The following is a 14,497-nucleotide window of genomic DNA, read 5'->3' as shown; positions in this document are numbered from 1 at the left end:
AGTGTGTGTCAAATAAACCTTCTTCTTCATCATTACTTCAACCGAACTACACGTGCTTCTGTCTATTCCTAAATTCCTTACGGCACTGCAAATCTCTAACAGGTTATGGGCCCAGGGCCATAAGAGGCAACATTGGAATAGAGAAAAAGGTTTTGATAAATCGTGCGAGCGAAAGATGGACGGTAATCGGTTCACTATGGCAAAGCTCAACAACAACAACTACAGCAGTTGGCGTTTCAAGGTTGAGTTGCTGCTTGTACGGGAAGAACTTTGGCACCACGTTGAGCCGGGAGTAAAGCCCGCAAACGTAGACCAAGCGACATGGGATGGTGGTGTGGCCAAGACCCGTGCGACCATCGGGCTGCTGATTGATGATAATCAACACGGGTTGATCCGGAACTCCACTACAGCACGAGAAGCGTAACTGTCGCTGCAGAATCATCACAGAAAGTCAACACTAACCTCAAAAGTGTCGATGTTGAAGCGCGTATGTGACAAGCGGGTCGAGGAAGGCGATGATATGGGGGAGCACCTTTTTACGATGGAGGAGCTGTTCGAGCAGCTGGCGAATGCAGGACAGGAATTGGCCGAAAACCTCCGGGTCGCGATGATCCTGAGGAGCTTGCCGAGCTCGTTCGACACTCTTACCACCGCCCTAGAGATCCGCGCTGATGCGGACCTTACGATCGAATTGGTGAAGAGAAAGCTGCTGGATGAAGTGCAAAAACATCAGGATTCAAGCCAGAACGCTGTTCTAAAAGTCGACAGCGAAAAACGGGGGAAGAAGAAGCCTCTCGTTTGTTACCATTGCAACGTAGCAGGTCACAAGAAGACGAACTGCCCGCAGCTGAAAGGGTCAACGGAAGGCAGCTCAAAGCCACGAGGTAAGCCACAAAGTAGGTTAAATGAAAACGTATCGTTTGCTCTTGGCTGCAGCTTGCGGCAGGTTTCGGATAATTCTAAACCATGGGTGATTGATTCCGGTGCATCAAGCCATGCTGTCGCTGACCGTAGTTTTTTCAGCGAGATCCATAAAAGCGATATTCAATGGGTGAAACTAGCCGACGGTAAACGAGCACCAGTAGAGGGACAGGGATGCGGAACGGTAACATGTTACGATGAAAGCGATCAGTCCAGAGAGGTTAGCTTAAGCGTAGCGCTGTATACTCCCAGTTTATCTATGAACTTGTTGTCGGTGCCACAACTTGTTAAGAAACGTGCCGTTGTCACATTCGATGCAAATGGGTGTTGAATATCGAACGGAAAGGATACAATTGCCTTCGCCACTTTGATCGATGGATTGTATCGACTAAAACAGCCTAACGAGGTAGTCATGATCAATGAGAGCCGGCATAATAACGATTGTAGTCACGTTTGGCATAGACGGTTTGGTCACCGAGACAAGTACGCGATTAACCAATTAATTAAAGAAAACCTTGTAAATGGAATAAGGGTTAACGAGTGCGGCATAAATGAACCATGTGAATGTTGTATGAAAAGCAAAACAACGCGCACACCTTTTCTTAAAGAATCGTTATCTTCGACAAAAGCTCCAATGGATCTAGTTCACACGGACATTTGCGGTCCAGTAGAAGTTCCTTCAGCTAGCGGCTTCCGGTATTTCATGACGGTTATAGACGATTACTCGAAGTATTGCGTGCTATACTTCCTAAAACAGAAATCCGAAGTACCAAGCAAGCTGGAAGACTACGTGGCATTAGCAGAGAATCTGTTTGGACAGAAACCGAAGATTATACGTTCGGAAAAAGGAGGAGAGTATTCTGGGCAAAAGCTTCGGGCGTTTTACAAAAGAAACGGCATTCAAGCCCAATTTACAGCGGGGTACAGTCCACAACAGAATGGCGTCGCGGAGCGTAAAAACCGCTATCTCGTGGAAATGACCAGGTGTATGCTTTTCGATGCTAACCTTCACGAGCGTTATTGGGCCGAGGCGTTGAATACTGCCGTCTACTTACAAAATATTTTGCCTACTAAATCCACAAAGCTGACACCATATGAGATTTGGCATGGAGTGAAACCGGAGGTGGGGCATCTCAAGATTTTAGGGTGCAAGGCGTGGGTCCACATACCAAAGGAAAAACGAAAGAAGCTTAGTGCCACTACAAGACAATTAACGTTTGTCGGATACTCTGGCGAAAACAAAGCTTACAGATTCCTAGACCAAGGGACCCAACGCATCATCACCAGTAGAGACGCAAGATTCATTGAAAGTTACTCCGAACAAACGAACAATAAAGCAACCAATGAAGAAGACAGTCATGAAGAGATCGTATACGAATCAATACCGAAACGAAACAGTCCGATTGATGATCCTATCAAAGAGTACGCTACGAGCGAAGATACAGATCATTTCGATTCGGCGAACAGCGACGATGATAGCTCATCATCGACTAACACGACAAACGAGCCAAGAAGGTCAACTCGTACAACCAGAGGGATACCTCCGCAGCGCTAAATGGGAGAACCTCGAAGTTACACAGAGGCCATCCAAAGCCCAGAAAAGAGCGCTTGGCAATCTGCAATGGAGGAGGAGATCAATTCTCTTCACGAAAACGAAACATGGGAGTTGGTAAAGCCACCACCTGGGAGGAAAATAGTCGGCTGTAAATGGACGTACAAGAAGAAGCTCGATGAGAATGGCTAAGTTGTACGATACAAAGCGAGACTAGTAGCACAAGGCTTCTCACAGCAGTACGGTACAGACTACGACGAGGTGTTCGCTCCCGTGGCAAAACAGACAACACTAAGAACAATTTTGTCAGTAGCAAACCGCACAAACATGATCGTCAAACACCTCGATATTAGATGTGCATATCTTTATGCTGACCTGAAAAAGGAAGTGTACATGAAACAACCCCCAGGGTTTCATGAAAACGACGATCTGGTCTGTAAATTGAAAAGAAGCCTGTACGGCTTAAAGCAGTCAGCACGAGCATGGAACAAGAAGATCGACGGAACGTTCAAAAGAATGGGGTTTAAACCCGGTGAAGCAGATTCATGCCTGTACACCCGCAACAGCGCAGGTAAGCGATGCTTCATACTTATCTATGTCGACGACATGTTAGTAATTTGTGACATGGACGAAGAGTATCGCAGCATTTGCACTACGCTTCAAAAGGAGTTCAAGGTCTCGAACCTAGGAGACATACGACAATTCCTCGGGATACATGTAGAAAAGGTAAACGGCATTTACACCCTAAATCAGAAAAGCTACATCGAAAAGATTGTTGATCGCTTCGGACACGAGAACGCTAAACCGTCAAAGGTACCAATAGATCCCGGGTACATAAAGCAAAAGGAGGAGAATCTTATGGAAACCAATACCTCATACAGATCGTTGGTTGGAAGTTTGCTATATGTAGCGGTGAATACTCGGCCTGACATATGCATTAGCACATCTCTATTGTGCAGGAAAGTTTCAAACCCGACTGATCGGGATTGGACTGAAGCAAAACGTGTCCTACGCTACCTTAAGGGCACAAAGAATCTGCGCCTTCACTTGTGCAATGGACAGGGACATCTAGAGTGCTTTGCCGACGCCGATTGGGCTGGCAACGAGCAAGACAGAAAATCCAACTCAGGATTTCTCATCAAGTACGGTGGAGGGTTGGTAAGCTGGCAACGTGCAAACAACGTGCAGCAAACGTGTGTTTCACTTTCTTCCACAAAAGCCGAATTCGTGGCATTGTCTGTATGCTGTCAGGAACTGCTATGGATCAAAAGGCTGCTAGGCGACCTCGGTGAGGAAAACCACAAACCAACCGTCGTGTGGGAGGATAACCAATCGTGCATCAAGATGGTCGAATCAGATCGAATCGACAGCCGCTCCAAACACATCGACACAAAACATGCCTTCACTAACCTGCGGAAAAGGGGCGTCATCGAGTTGCGGTACCTGCCGACCGAAAACATGGAAGCTGACCTGATGACGAAGCCGCTCGGACGAAGCAAGCTGGAGCGCCATCGGATGGCAATTGGCGTTGAGTGAACGCAAACGTGTCCACGTTGAGGAGGAGTGTTGGACACAGGACCACCCTGTGTGCAACGCAGGACAGTTAGCTGTCACACCTCAAAATCTGAATTACCCTTGTCCGAACTACACACCTCTGCTATATGAACTCCGACCAGTGTGTGTCAAATAAACCTTCTTCTTCATCATTACTTCAACCGAACCACACGTGCTTCTGTCTATTCCTAAATTCCTTACGGCACTGCAAATCTCTAACATCATGATATTCAACCATGTCATTGTTGAAGAATCGATGTTTTCCATTTTACATGCTGTAAAGGGCAAATTGATGTTATTCATAGATTTTAAGTAGCATTTAAAGTACCGTCTGTTTCATTAATTTACCTTGTATGTTTTATTAGTTTAGTGCCAAGTGTGTTATGTTTCAAACATCTTTAACCAAATATACACGTTGTATCGTTAAATCACTTTCTTAAAATTGACTTTCGCTGTACAGTAGAACGTCGATTATCCGGGCAGCTCGGGACCGGGCGGATGCCGGTTAATCGATTTCCACGGATAATGGTTCAAGAAATGTCAAATTCATATAAAATTGTAAAATTTACTGGTTTTACTAAAAAATCACCTTAAATCAATGAATTGATTACTGATAGAATAGTTTTTAAATCAATAACAATAGATTTAACAATTGTTTTTCATCAAAAATGAAATTAAAAAATATCACTAGACTCTAGATAGCTCCACAACACATGTTTTTACAAAGCTGATCATCGCAGAAAATGTTCGCCACGATTGGCCAATTGTCAAATTCATGCGCACGGTTAAGCCGCCCGCCGGTTAATCCGTCCCCGGATAATCGACGTTCTACTGTACTTGCTTGTTTTCGGCGTGAGTGAAAAATTGTTTAAACATAACGCGATTTTTGGCATACAGGTCATACCAACCGAACACCATTGACAGCCAGAGAGATTCAATACACTCCTTCATACACGAATTAAAAAAATATTGCTTATCACTTGATAAAACTTTAATGAATCATTTTGTTATACAAATTACGTTGTGTTTTTTATGTTTACATAGAGTTACATTTAAAAATTGTAAGAAGTTGTTTCTACAATAGGAAACCAACTGTCATATTTCAAACCAACATGGCGGCCACAATTTCACCCACAATTATTTCATCACCTTGTCTGCTAGAAGTAAACAAGTGCGTTGACAATACAGGCGGTCCCCGAGATACACGGTACCTCTTACACGCGGATTCGGAGATACGCGGTTTTCTAAATTTGACAATTCTTTGAGCAAATTATACTGATTTGACACATCAATTGCAAATTGCCATATAATTTCCGTTTTGATCGAATGTTAAAAACTATTTAAAAAGGTTTAAAACAGTTACATTCAGTCAGAATACCCAAGTGCCACAAATCCACTAAACGACCACTAAACGGCTTCTAAAAGACTCAAGTTCTCTACCTAAACGGAATATAGAACGACTTCGTTTAGCAGACGGCAAACGACTCATGCATTCTAAAACTAGCAAAAAAGCTGGTGGCGCTCTCTGTTGGTGGGATACCCCAACCAGTGGAACTTCATCGCATGGAGGAGAGCTTTCTCATTTCTTCTGTACTGTTGTATGGTTTCGCATTGAATTTGTGCATCGCTAGAACTAGAACGGCGATACGATTGTTTAAATACTAAACTCCAATGGAAACCACCAGCACTGAAGCAAGTGAGATTTGAGTAATGGTCGTTGGTGTTGATACCCATGTATCTGACCACACGACCATTCATATAGACTTTTGCTCGGAAAGTTAGAAGGCTATATAGGTCATGATAAGATGAAACTTGTCGAAACACATTGCAAGAAAAGGATAGCAATATAATGATGAGTTGTAATACGCCATCTATTGATCAAACCAATGAAGCTGTGGAGCTTTCATTTTTTTTCTATGGATATTCAATTTTCCAGTCGTTTAAGCTTAATCTGTGGCGCTTGGGTAACATCAAATAATTCATAAAGTGACTAAAACCACCCCATACTTGCAAAATTACACGAAAATTAGTGATATTTTAGCTGGAAATCACGAGATTCGACTTACGCGGAAATTCGAGATACGCGGTATTTTGCGGCCGTTTTCGGTTCCCATTAACCGTGTATCTCAGGGACCGCCTGTAGTTTGTTAATGCAATCAAGCGGCGTGTATGTGATGCATTAGTTAAAAAATAATTGATCCGTATATAATGTATCATTAAAGTAATATTTTGAGTTAAAATGCACAGTAATCAATATTATTTTAATTAGCTACTTAAGGGGCTGTCCACGTTTTGGCCATAGAACATACGTGTTTTTGTAAAGTACAAGTAAACCAAAATTTGAGGTTATGTATTTATATTGTTTCCTTTACACCCGAACCATATATTTCCAATCATGATTGTACATCCTAATTCCGCATCTTTAAAGCAAAAAAGGAAAGTGCAAAGTGTTTCTGGTAAGTTGAATTGTGTAGAAATTGAAATTTCGAATATGTTTATACCTCACACATACACCTTGACATCCTCACACATACACCTTTTCTTTAAAGACATCTTGCTTGTGCGATCACACCTAGGTTTAAGTATCTCAGGCAATACTGTCAAAATAGAGATGTCATTCGTTCCGAATCTTTGTATACCTCTGGTAAGGGAGCCCCGATCGAACTACGTAAAAGACCCATCATTCGAGCGCTAAAACTGAAATCACGCAACTCTTCAGCCTTCAGTCTTCCGAAATCAAAATTGAGATTACAATTCAGAAGTGGGATACACCGTTTGCGCCGAAAATGCTTACAAAAGAGGAACTTCTTTGTGCTTTGCAAGATGCTAACATCGAAGTGCCTCCGAAAGCAACTTTACCACAACTACGCATGTTGTACGAGTAAAGTGTACCGAAAACCAAAATGGAGGAACAATCAACACAGAATCTCCTTCTTCCAAGTGTGTGTGCAGATGAAGACGATGTGACGAACAATGGAAACCACGTTGCAGCAGCCGCCATCTTGATGAAAGACAAAGCTGCTCCCACATCTTCGACGCAAGGTGCTTCTTTCGACGCAAATTCTCATCATTTGGAATTAATGGCGCTACGAGCAAAAATTATGGAAATGGAACAGCGGCAGACGTTTACGGATGGTCGATTGGTTCATCCCGAGGAGTTGAAACATTTGATACCGGAATTTTCTGACGGCCTCGGTATTAATAAGTGGATCAATACGATTCGCTACAATAGTGAATTATATGGATGGCAGGATCGCACGATGCTTTTATATGCAGGCAGTCGGTTGACTGGAGCAGCAAGCGAATGGTACAATGGCTTCCGTAACACTTTGAAGACATTCGACGAATTCGCTGACACAATTAAAAAGGCTTTTCCTGATCGCTGTAACGAAGCCGTAATTCATAGCCAATTAGCGTCGGTCTACAAGAAAATTTCTGAGTCGTACACAAGCTATGTGTACCGAGTAAATGCGCTGGGAATGTCAGGCAACGTGAGTGAGGAGGCTATCATAACTTATGCCATCAGAGGACTTTCTCGTGACCCTCTCTATGATAGCCTTGTAACCAAGGATTACCGCGATATTTACGACCTGATTGACAACATTAAGCGATATGAATCCCATCTTCTGTTGCGCAAAACCCCAGAACGACGCAGCCCATCTCACATCAACACCATTTCCCCGAGACCGATTCCACCAAGACAAACGACGACAGAACCTCTTCATGGACACCATTCATCGCAGTGCACACAACCTCGCCGAGCTCCGGGTTCCTGTTTCCGATGTGGCAGCACATCACATGTCATTCGCAACTGTCCTGTCCCAGATAGACGTCAACCAACGGTTGCTGCGGTTCAGGGCAACGACAATGAAACATCGCATCTAGATTCTGGGGAAAATGGAAACTTCGTTCAACTTGAGGCCTATCAGGAGGTAAGTGTAGCTTTTAAGAGAAACAATGTTTGGAGCCCAGGGTTAATTATAACATCTCTTTTTGATTCCGGTAGTTCTAAAAGCTTCATAAATGAAGCCATTATTCCGGTTACAGAACTAAGCACTCCCCAACCAAGTGGATTTTGAGGAATAGGAAATGTGAATTTACAAACACTTGGAACAGTACAGTTAAAACTTAGTTTTCGTAATGAAACATTCATTCACAATTTCTATATTTTACCAAAAAGCTACATGTCCCTATCCATGATAGTAGGGAGAGATTTGTTATCAGAATTTAACATCACACTCGCTCAATTCGGAAAACATTACAGCAAACTTATGCTGATGAATTTAAATAAAGATAAAATTCTGAACTTAAAAAAACCGGGTTTTTACCATAAGTTCCAAACGTTGGGTCTTTTACGTAGTTCGATCGGGGCTCCCTTACCAGAGGTATACAAAGATTCGGAATTGTCTGATTCCAATATTTCTTCAAAATTCATTTCGATATCAGACAAATCTGAACATAAACAACAATATGACACAACTTTTTCTGAAATGTGTTCTATAGATATTAGCGATGAGGTTAGCACTATAAATGTTGGAGAACATCTTTCTAAAGAACAAGGCATTGCTTTAAGATCAATAGTGTCCAATAATTACATTAATTTTCCGGATAAACATATAATACCATCTGCTCATAAAATGCGAATTAGCTTAACTCATGACACTCCTATTTTCACAAAGCCTAGACGACTTTTTTTCGATGAAAGGAATAAAGAAAAAGTCATTGTGAAGGATTTATTAGAGAAAAATATAATAAGACCCAGTAACTCTCCTTATGCTTCTGCACTGGTAATTGTTAGGAAGAAAAATGGCGAGATTCGTAAGTGTTTCGACTACCGACCTCTTAATAAAGTAACAATCCGCGACAACTACCCGCTTCCACTCATAGAGACGTGCCTAGAACACTTGGGCAATAAAAAATTCTTTACGTTACTAGACCTAAAGAGTGGTTTTCATCAAGTGGCAATGGACGAGGATTCAATTAATTTCACAGCGTTTGTTACTCCAGACGGCCAGTACGAGTACATGCGTATGCCCTTCGGATTAAAAAATGCGCCTGCCGAATTTCAGCGTTTCATTAATACAATTTTGCGGAAATTCATCGAGAATGAAAAGCTGGTTGTATATATTGACGACATTCTCATAGCTTCTCAAGACTTTAATGAACATCTTGAAATAGTTAGTGAAGTTTTGTATACTCTACGAAATAATGGGTTGGAGCTACGGCTTGATAAATGTAAATTTGCTTACGATGAATTAGATTACTTAGGATACAAAGCCAATCATTCAGGTATATGTCCTAGCGATAATCACGTAAAAATTATCAAAAACTATCCTGTTCCTCAGAACACAAAACAAGTACAACAATGTTTAGGTCTTTTTTCGTTTTTCCGGAGGTTTGTTCCACATTTCTCTAGTATTGCAAAACCACTTACTAATCTTTTGAAAAACAATGTTCCATTTATTTTTGATGATGAGTGCAAAAAAGCATTTGAAACACTCCGAGATAAATTGATAGTAGCTCCGGTGCTTGCCATATACGACCCTAAACGCGAAACTGAACTTCACTGTGACGCAAGTTCGATAGCTTTTGGTTCTGTGCTTTTGCAAAAACAGGATGATGGTAGATATCACCCTATTTCGTATTTTTCCAAAACCACTTCGGCTGATGAAGCTAAATTGCACAGCTACGAGCTTGAAACATTGGCCGTTATATATGCACTCAAACGTTTCCATACCTATGTACACGCTTAAAAATAGAAATTCTTCCGCAAAGATAGCACGTTGGTCACTTTTCCTGGAGAATTATAATTACATTATTCAACATCGTCCTGGATTAGCAATGAGTCATGTAGACGCATTAAGCCGACTGGAACATTTGGCTGCCTTCGATGATATTGATATTGACTTCCAAATACATGTAGCTCAGGCTAGGGATCCGCTTATCCAAACTTTGAAAAAAGAGTTAGAGACGACGGATGTCGAAGGTTACCAATTACAAGACGGTATTGTATTCAAACGATCACCTTCTAATAGGCTAAAATTATACGTGCCAACAGAAATGGTTAATAATCTGATACGATCAATACACGAACAAATAGGTCATTTGGGAGTCGAAAAATGTTGCAACCAAATAGATCAGAATTATTGGTTTCCTAACAGGAAAACACGGATAATAAACTTTATAAATAACTGCTTGAAGTGCATTATTCACTCTGCTCCATCTAGAGTAAATAATCGGAACCTTCATAGCATCCAAAAAGAACCTTACCCATTTGATACCTTGCACATTGACCATTTCGGACCGCTACCTACATCATCTTTAAAGAAAAAATACTTATTGGTAGTAATAGACGCATTTACGAAATTTGTTAAATTATATCCAACAACTTCCACTAGTACAAAAGAGGTGTGCAATGCTCTAAAACAATATTTCTCTTACTACAGTCGACCTAAAAGAATAATTAGCGATCGAGGTACATGCTTTACTTCAGCCGCATTTTCCAATTTCCTTTCTTCTCGCGGAATTAGCCATGTGTTGAATGCCACAGGATCACCACAAGCTAATGGTCAAGTGGAAAGGGTCAATCGCATTATTCGTCCCATATTGAGCAAATTATCAAATCAGACCGACCATGTAGATTGGGTGACCCATTTGCTATCTACAGAATACGCTCTTAATAATACCATTCATTCGTCCACTCGTTTTTCCCCTTCTATGCTATTGTTTGGTGTTAACCAACGAGGCCCTTCAGTAGATATATTGACCGAATATTTAGAAGACAAAAACAACGCATTTTCAGATCTAGAAACTATACGTGCAGAAGCATCATTCAATATTTTAAAATCACAACAAAATAATGAGAAACAACATGCTAAACATCATCGCCCTGCTCCCGTATTCAATGAAGGAGAGTTTGTTGAAATTAAAAATGTAGATAACACACCAAATTCAAACAAAAAACTCATTGCCAGATATAAAGGTCCATACGTTATCCACAAACGTTTACCTAATGACAGATATGTTATACGTGATATCGATGGAATACAAATGACGCAAATACCATATGATGGAGTGTTGGAGTCGGAAAAGTTGAGAAGATGGATAGTGCCTCTGGGGGGAGCTTGATCGGAATATGTTCATAAAGCTACACTTAAGATTAAGGGTAGGGCTATACATATGCAGGAAAAATTGAGGTCAATTTCTCGTCAGGATGGCCGAGCTGTAGAAATTGAAATTTCGAATATGTTTATACCTCACACATACACCTTGACATCCTCACACATACACCTTTTCTTTAAAGACATCTTGCTTGTGCGATCACACCTAGGTTTAAGTATCTCAGGCAATACTGTCAAAATAGAGATGTCATTCGTGATTGAGCGCTAAAACTGAAATCACGCAACTCTTCAGCCTTCAGTCTTCCGAAATCAAAATTGAGATTACAATTGTGTAAACAACTTTTCTCTTTGAATTGTAGGGTAGTGATATGAAATCTTCTAACTACCCAAAAGAATAATATGGCTTGAATTTGTGTAGTTACTTGGAGTTTATTTCTTCTATGTTAACTCGGGCAGCGTTTCCTCTTAGATCGGACTTTTGTTAATAATCCTAAACCTCAACTTATCCTTAATTTATACTCACTCGTTAGCGCCAAAATTCCTTAATCCTATTCCTCTTTGGCTAATCCTAATTATCGCCTATTTTACTATTTCCTATTTCCTATCTTATGCTATTCTATTCTATCCTACGTGTAACCTTAATTGTAGTAGTATGTGTGTAAATGTATATATGCATAATTAAAATCTAACTATTGTAGTGACCGGAGGAGGAAATACGCTTTTCGGATCTCATTAATACGCCACGCACTCACAGTATATGTGTTCCAGCTGACAGTTCTAACTCAACTGACGATTTATTTTCTTCAATTCCATTCCTTGTCCTTCTCTCGCTGTTGATACAACTATCCATCTATCTCCTTTTTTCTCTTTTTCTCTCTCACTCTCTTCCTCCCATACCTTATAATCCCTACAATCTACCTCTCTTCTACTCTCCTGTATTGAAATTTCAAATTAGTAATTATACGTAAAAACATTTATTTTATAAAAATACTACAAAAAAATCCCATTCCTTAAACACCGAAACCTGTTTTTAACATGTTTTTTATCCAATTTCGTCTACTTATTCCAAGAATCTAGTACAATCTAATATAATTCCATATCGTTTAACCATACTGGTTTTCGTATCTGGCGTTGTGGTCTATGCATTTCTTTCCTATCATTCGTACATGGAACCAGTGATGAATCTATTATCTCTTCCATATTTTGGTCATTTTCATTTTCCATTAAGCGTTCATTTCCTGCAATGCTTGAGATTAGTTTAACGTCTCGCACATTTCTTGTAAACTCAGTACCGCTCTCACCACGAACAACCACCTTTGCGCCGTCCCTAGCCAAAACTGTGTAGCTTTCTTTAGAAAACGAAGGATCTGTCTTCGTTTTCTGGGGTACGTAAACTAAAACTTTGTCGCCTACTTTGATGCTACTAATTTTAGCGCCTCGACGATCATCCGCGTATTTTTTACTAACTAATTTAGCATGAGCATCAGCTTCCCGCACGTCAGCCCTATCCAGGTTACTTCTTGCATCCCATAAACTAGGAAAAGTGCCCCTGTAACGCCATCCCACAAGCAGCTCGAAAGGAGTAACACCCAATCTAGCATGATGTTTGCGAGTGTTATGTAGGTGGACATACTCCTCGAGGGCTTCACGCCAGTTTCGCTTTTCTATTTTCGCCGCAGCTATTGCTTTAATAATACCTTGGTTTTGGCGTTCAACAGCTCCATTGGACTGAGCGCTTAGTGGTATGGACTTACGAACCTTTACTCCCTTATGCTCCCAAAATTCTATAAACTCTTTACTTTGAAAAGGAGGCCCATTATCACTTTGGATAGCTAGTGGTAAACCCCATGTCTTGAAAATCTTGCATAATGATGCATTGGTTGAACTTGCATCAATAAGCCTTAACTCCATAACGTGCAAAAAACGAGAGTACGTATCTACGCAAACCAGTAAATGACCTGAGCTACACTCTTGTACTGAAAGAAAATCAATTTGTAGTACCTCCCACGGCCCTTCAGGAAGATTTCGACTTATTAATGGGACTGGTGGATTTCTCTTTGACATGGATAAACAGGTCATACTAACGTACCAGGGAACCCAGGGACTAACGTAAATCTGGGCCTCTTTAGACATATTGGGCCACCAGAAATGGTCCCGTAGAATTCTTTTGGTGACGCTGCTGCCCACATGACCTTCATGTGCTGTAGTCAATGCCTTTTCCCTTAACGATTTAGGCAAAACAACTAGATCGTCTTTGAAAACTAGGGAATCAAGGGTCCTCAGCTGCTTTGACAAACATTCGAAACGTCTCAGATGCCGTGGCCATTTGCCTGATTTTATACCTAGCCGTACTTCTGCTAACTCTTCGTCTTCTTCTGATGCATGCTCGATATCTGACCATGACATACACATATTCAACGTATCAAGAGCGTATAACATATGCCTTTCGTTGTCGTCGTCGAACGGCTCATCTACTTGAGACTCATTTATCAGGCGAGACAATACATCCGCAATGTTCTGATCTCCGGGAATACATTTAATTTGGAAATTAAATGGTAAGAGACGAAGGGCCCACTTTTCTGCGCGTGTAACCGATCTTTTCCCTGATCTATATTGGCTGCCAAAGATAAATTTGTTTGCTTCCGAATCAGTCCAAATGGTAAAACTGATATTCGTAAGGTAATAACTAAATCGCTCGACTGCCCATACTATAGCTCACGCCTCCTTCTGTGTGTGAGGGTAACGCTTTTCTACTTTCGTTAACGACTTCGAGATACAAGCTATTATTCGAGGCTTTTCAACTTCATCGAACTGAACCAGTACCGCTCCTAATCCAAGTGGGGAGGCATCCACAAATAACTCCGTCCTATCTTTGTGATCAAAGTATCCTAGTTTTGCGATTGAATTTAAGGCTATCCTTTTTATCTCGTCGAACTCAAAATCTTCATACTTCGTCCAATAAAATGTATTTGAATTTGCTAGTGCTCTCAACTTTTCTGTCTTTTCGGCTCTGCTGGGAGTAAATTTCTCTATAAAATTTATAAGACCCAAAAAACTTTTCACTTCTTGAACAGTTTCTGGCTTGCGGAATCCTGCAATAGCTTTCCTTTTATCTTCATCAACACACCAACCGTCGTGAGAAAGAAGGAAGCCTAAAAATTTTACGGATTGTTTACCAAAAACACATTTAGCCGGGTTTAACATAACATTATGTTGTCGCAAGCGAGATAAAACATCACCAAGATTTCGATCATGCTCTTCTTTCGTGTTCCCAAATACGAGGATATCGTCAAGGTAATTCACCGTACCGGGACAATTTCCTAACACAACTGTCTGCAGAGTTTCCTGG

Source organism: Anopheles gambiae, chromosome X (genome assembly GCF_943734735.2).
Source record: "Anopheles gambiae chromosome X, idAnoGambNW_F1_1, whole genome shotgun sequence".
NCBI lineage: Eukaryota > Metazoa > Arthropoda > Insecta > Diptera > Culicidae > Anopheles > Anopheles gambiae.
The sequence above is the reverse complement of the archived record's forward strand: the minus strand, read 5'-3'. Positions refer to the sequence as shown.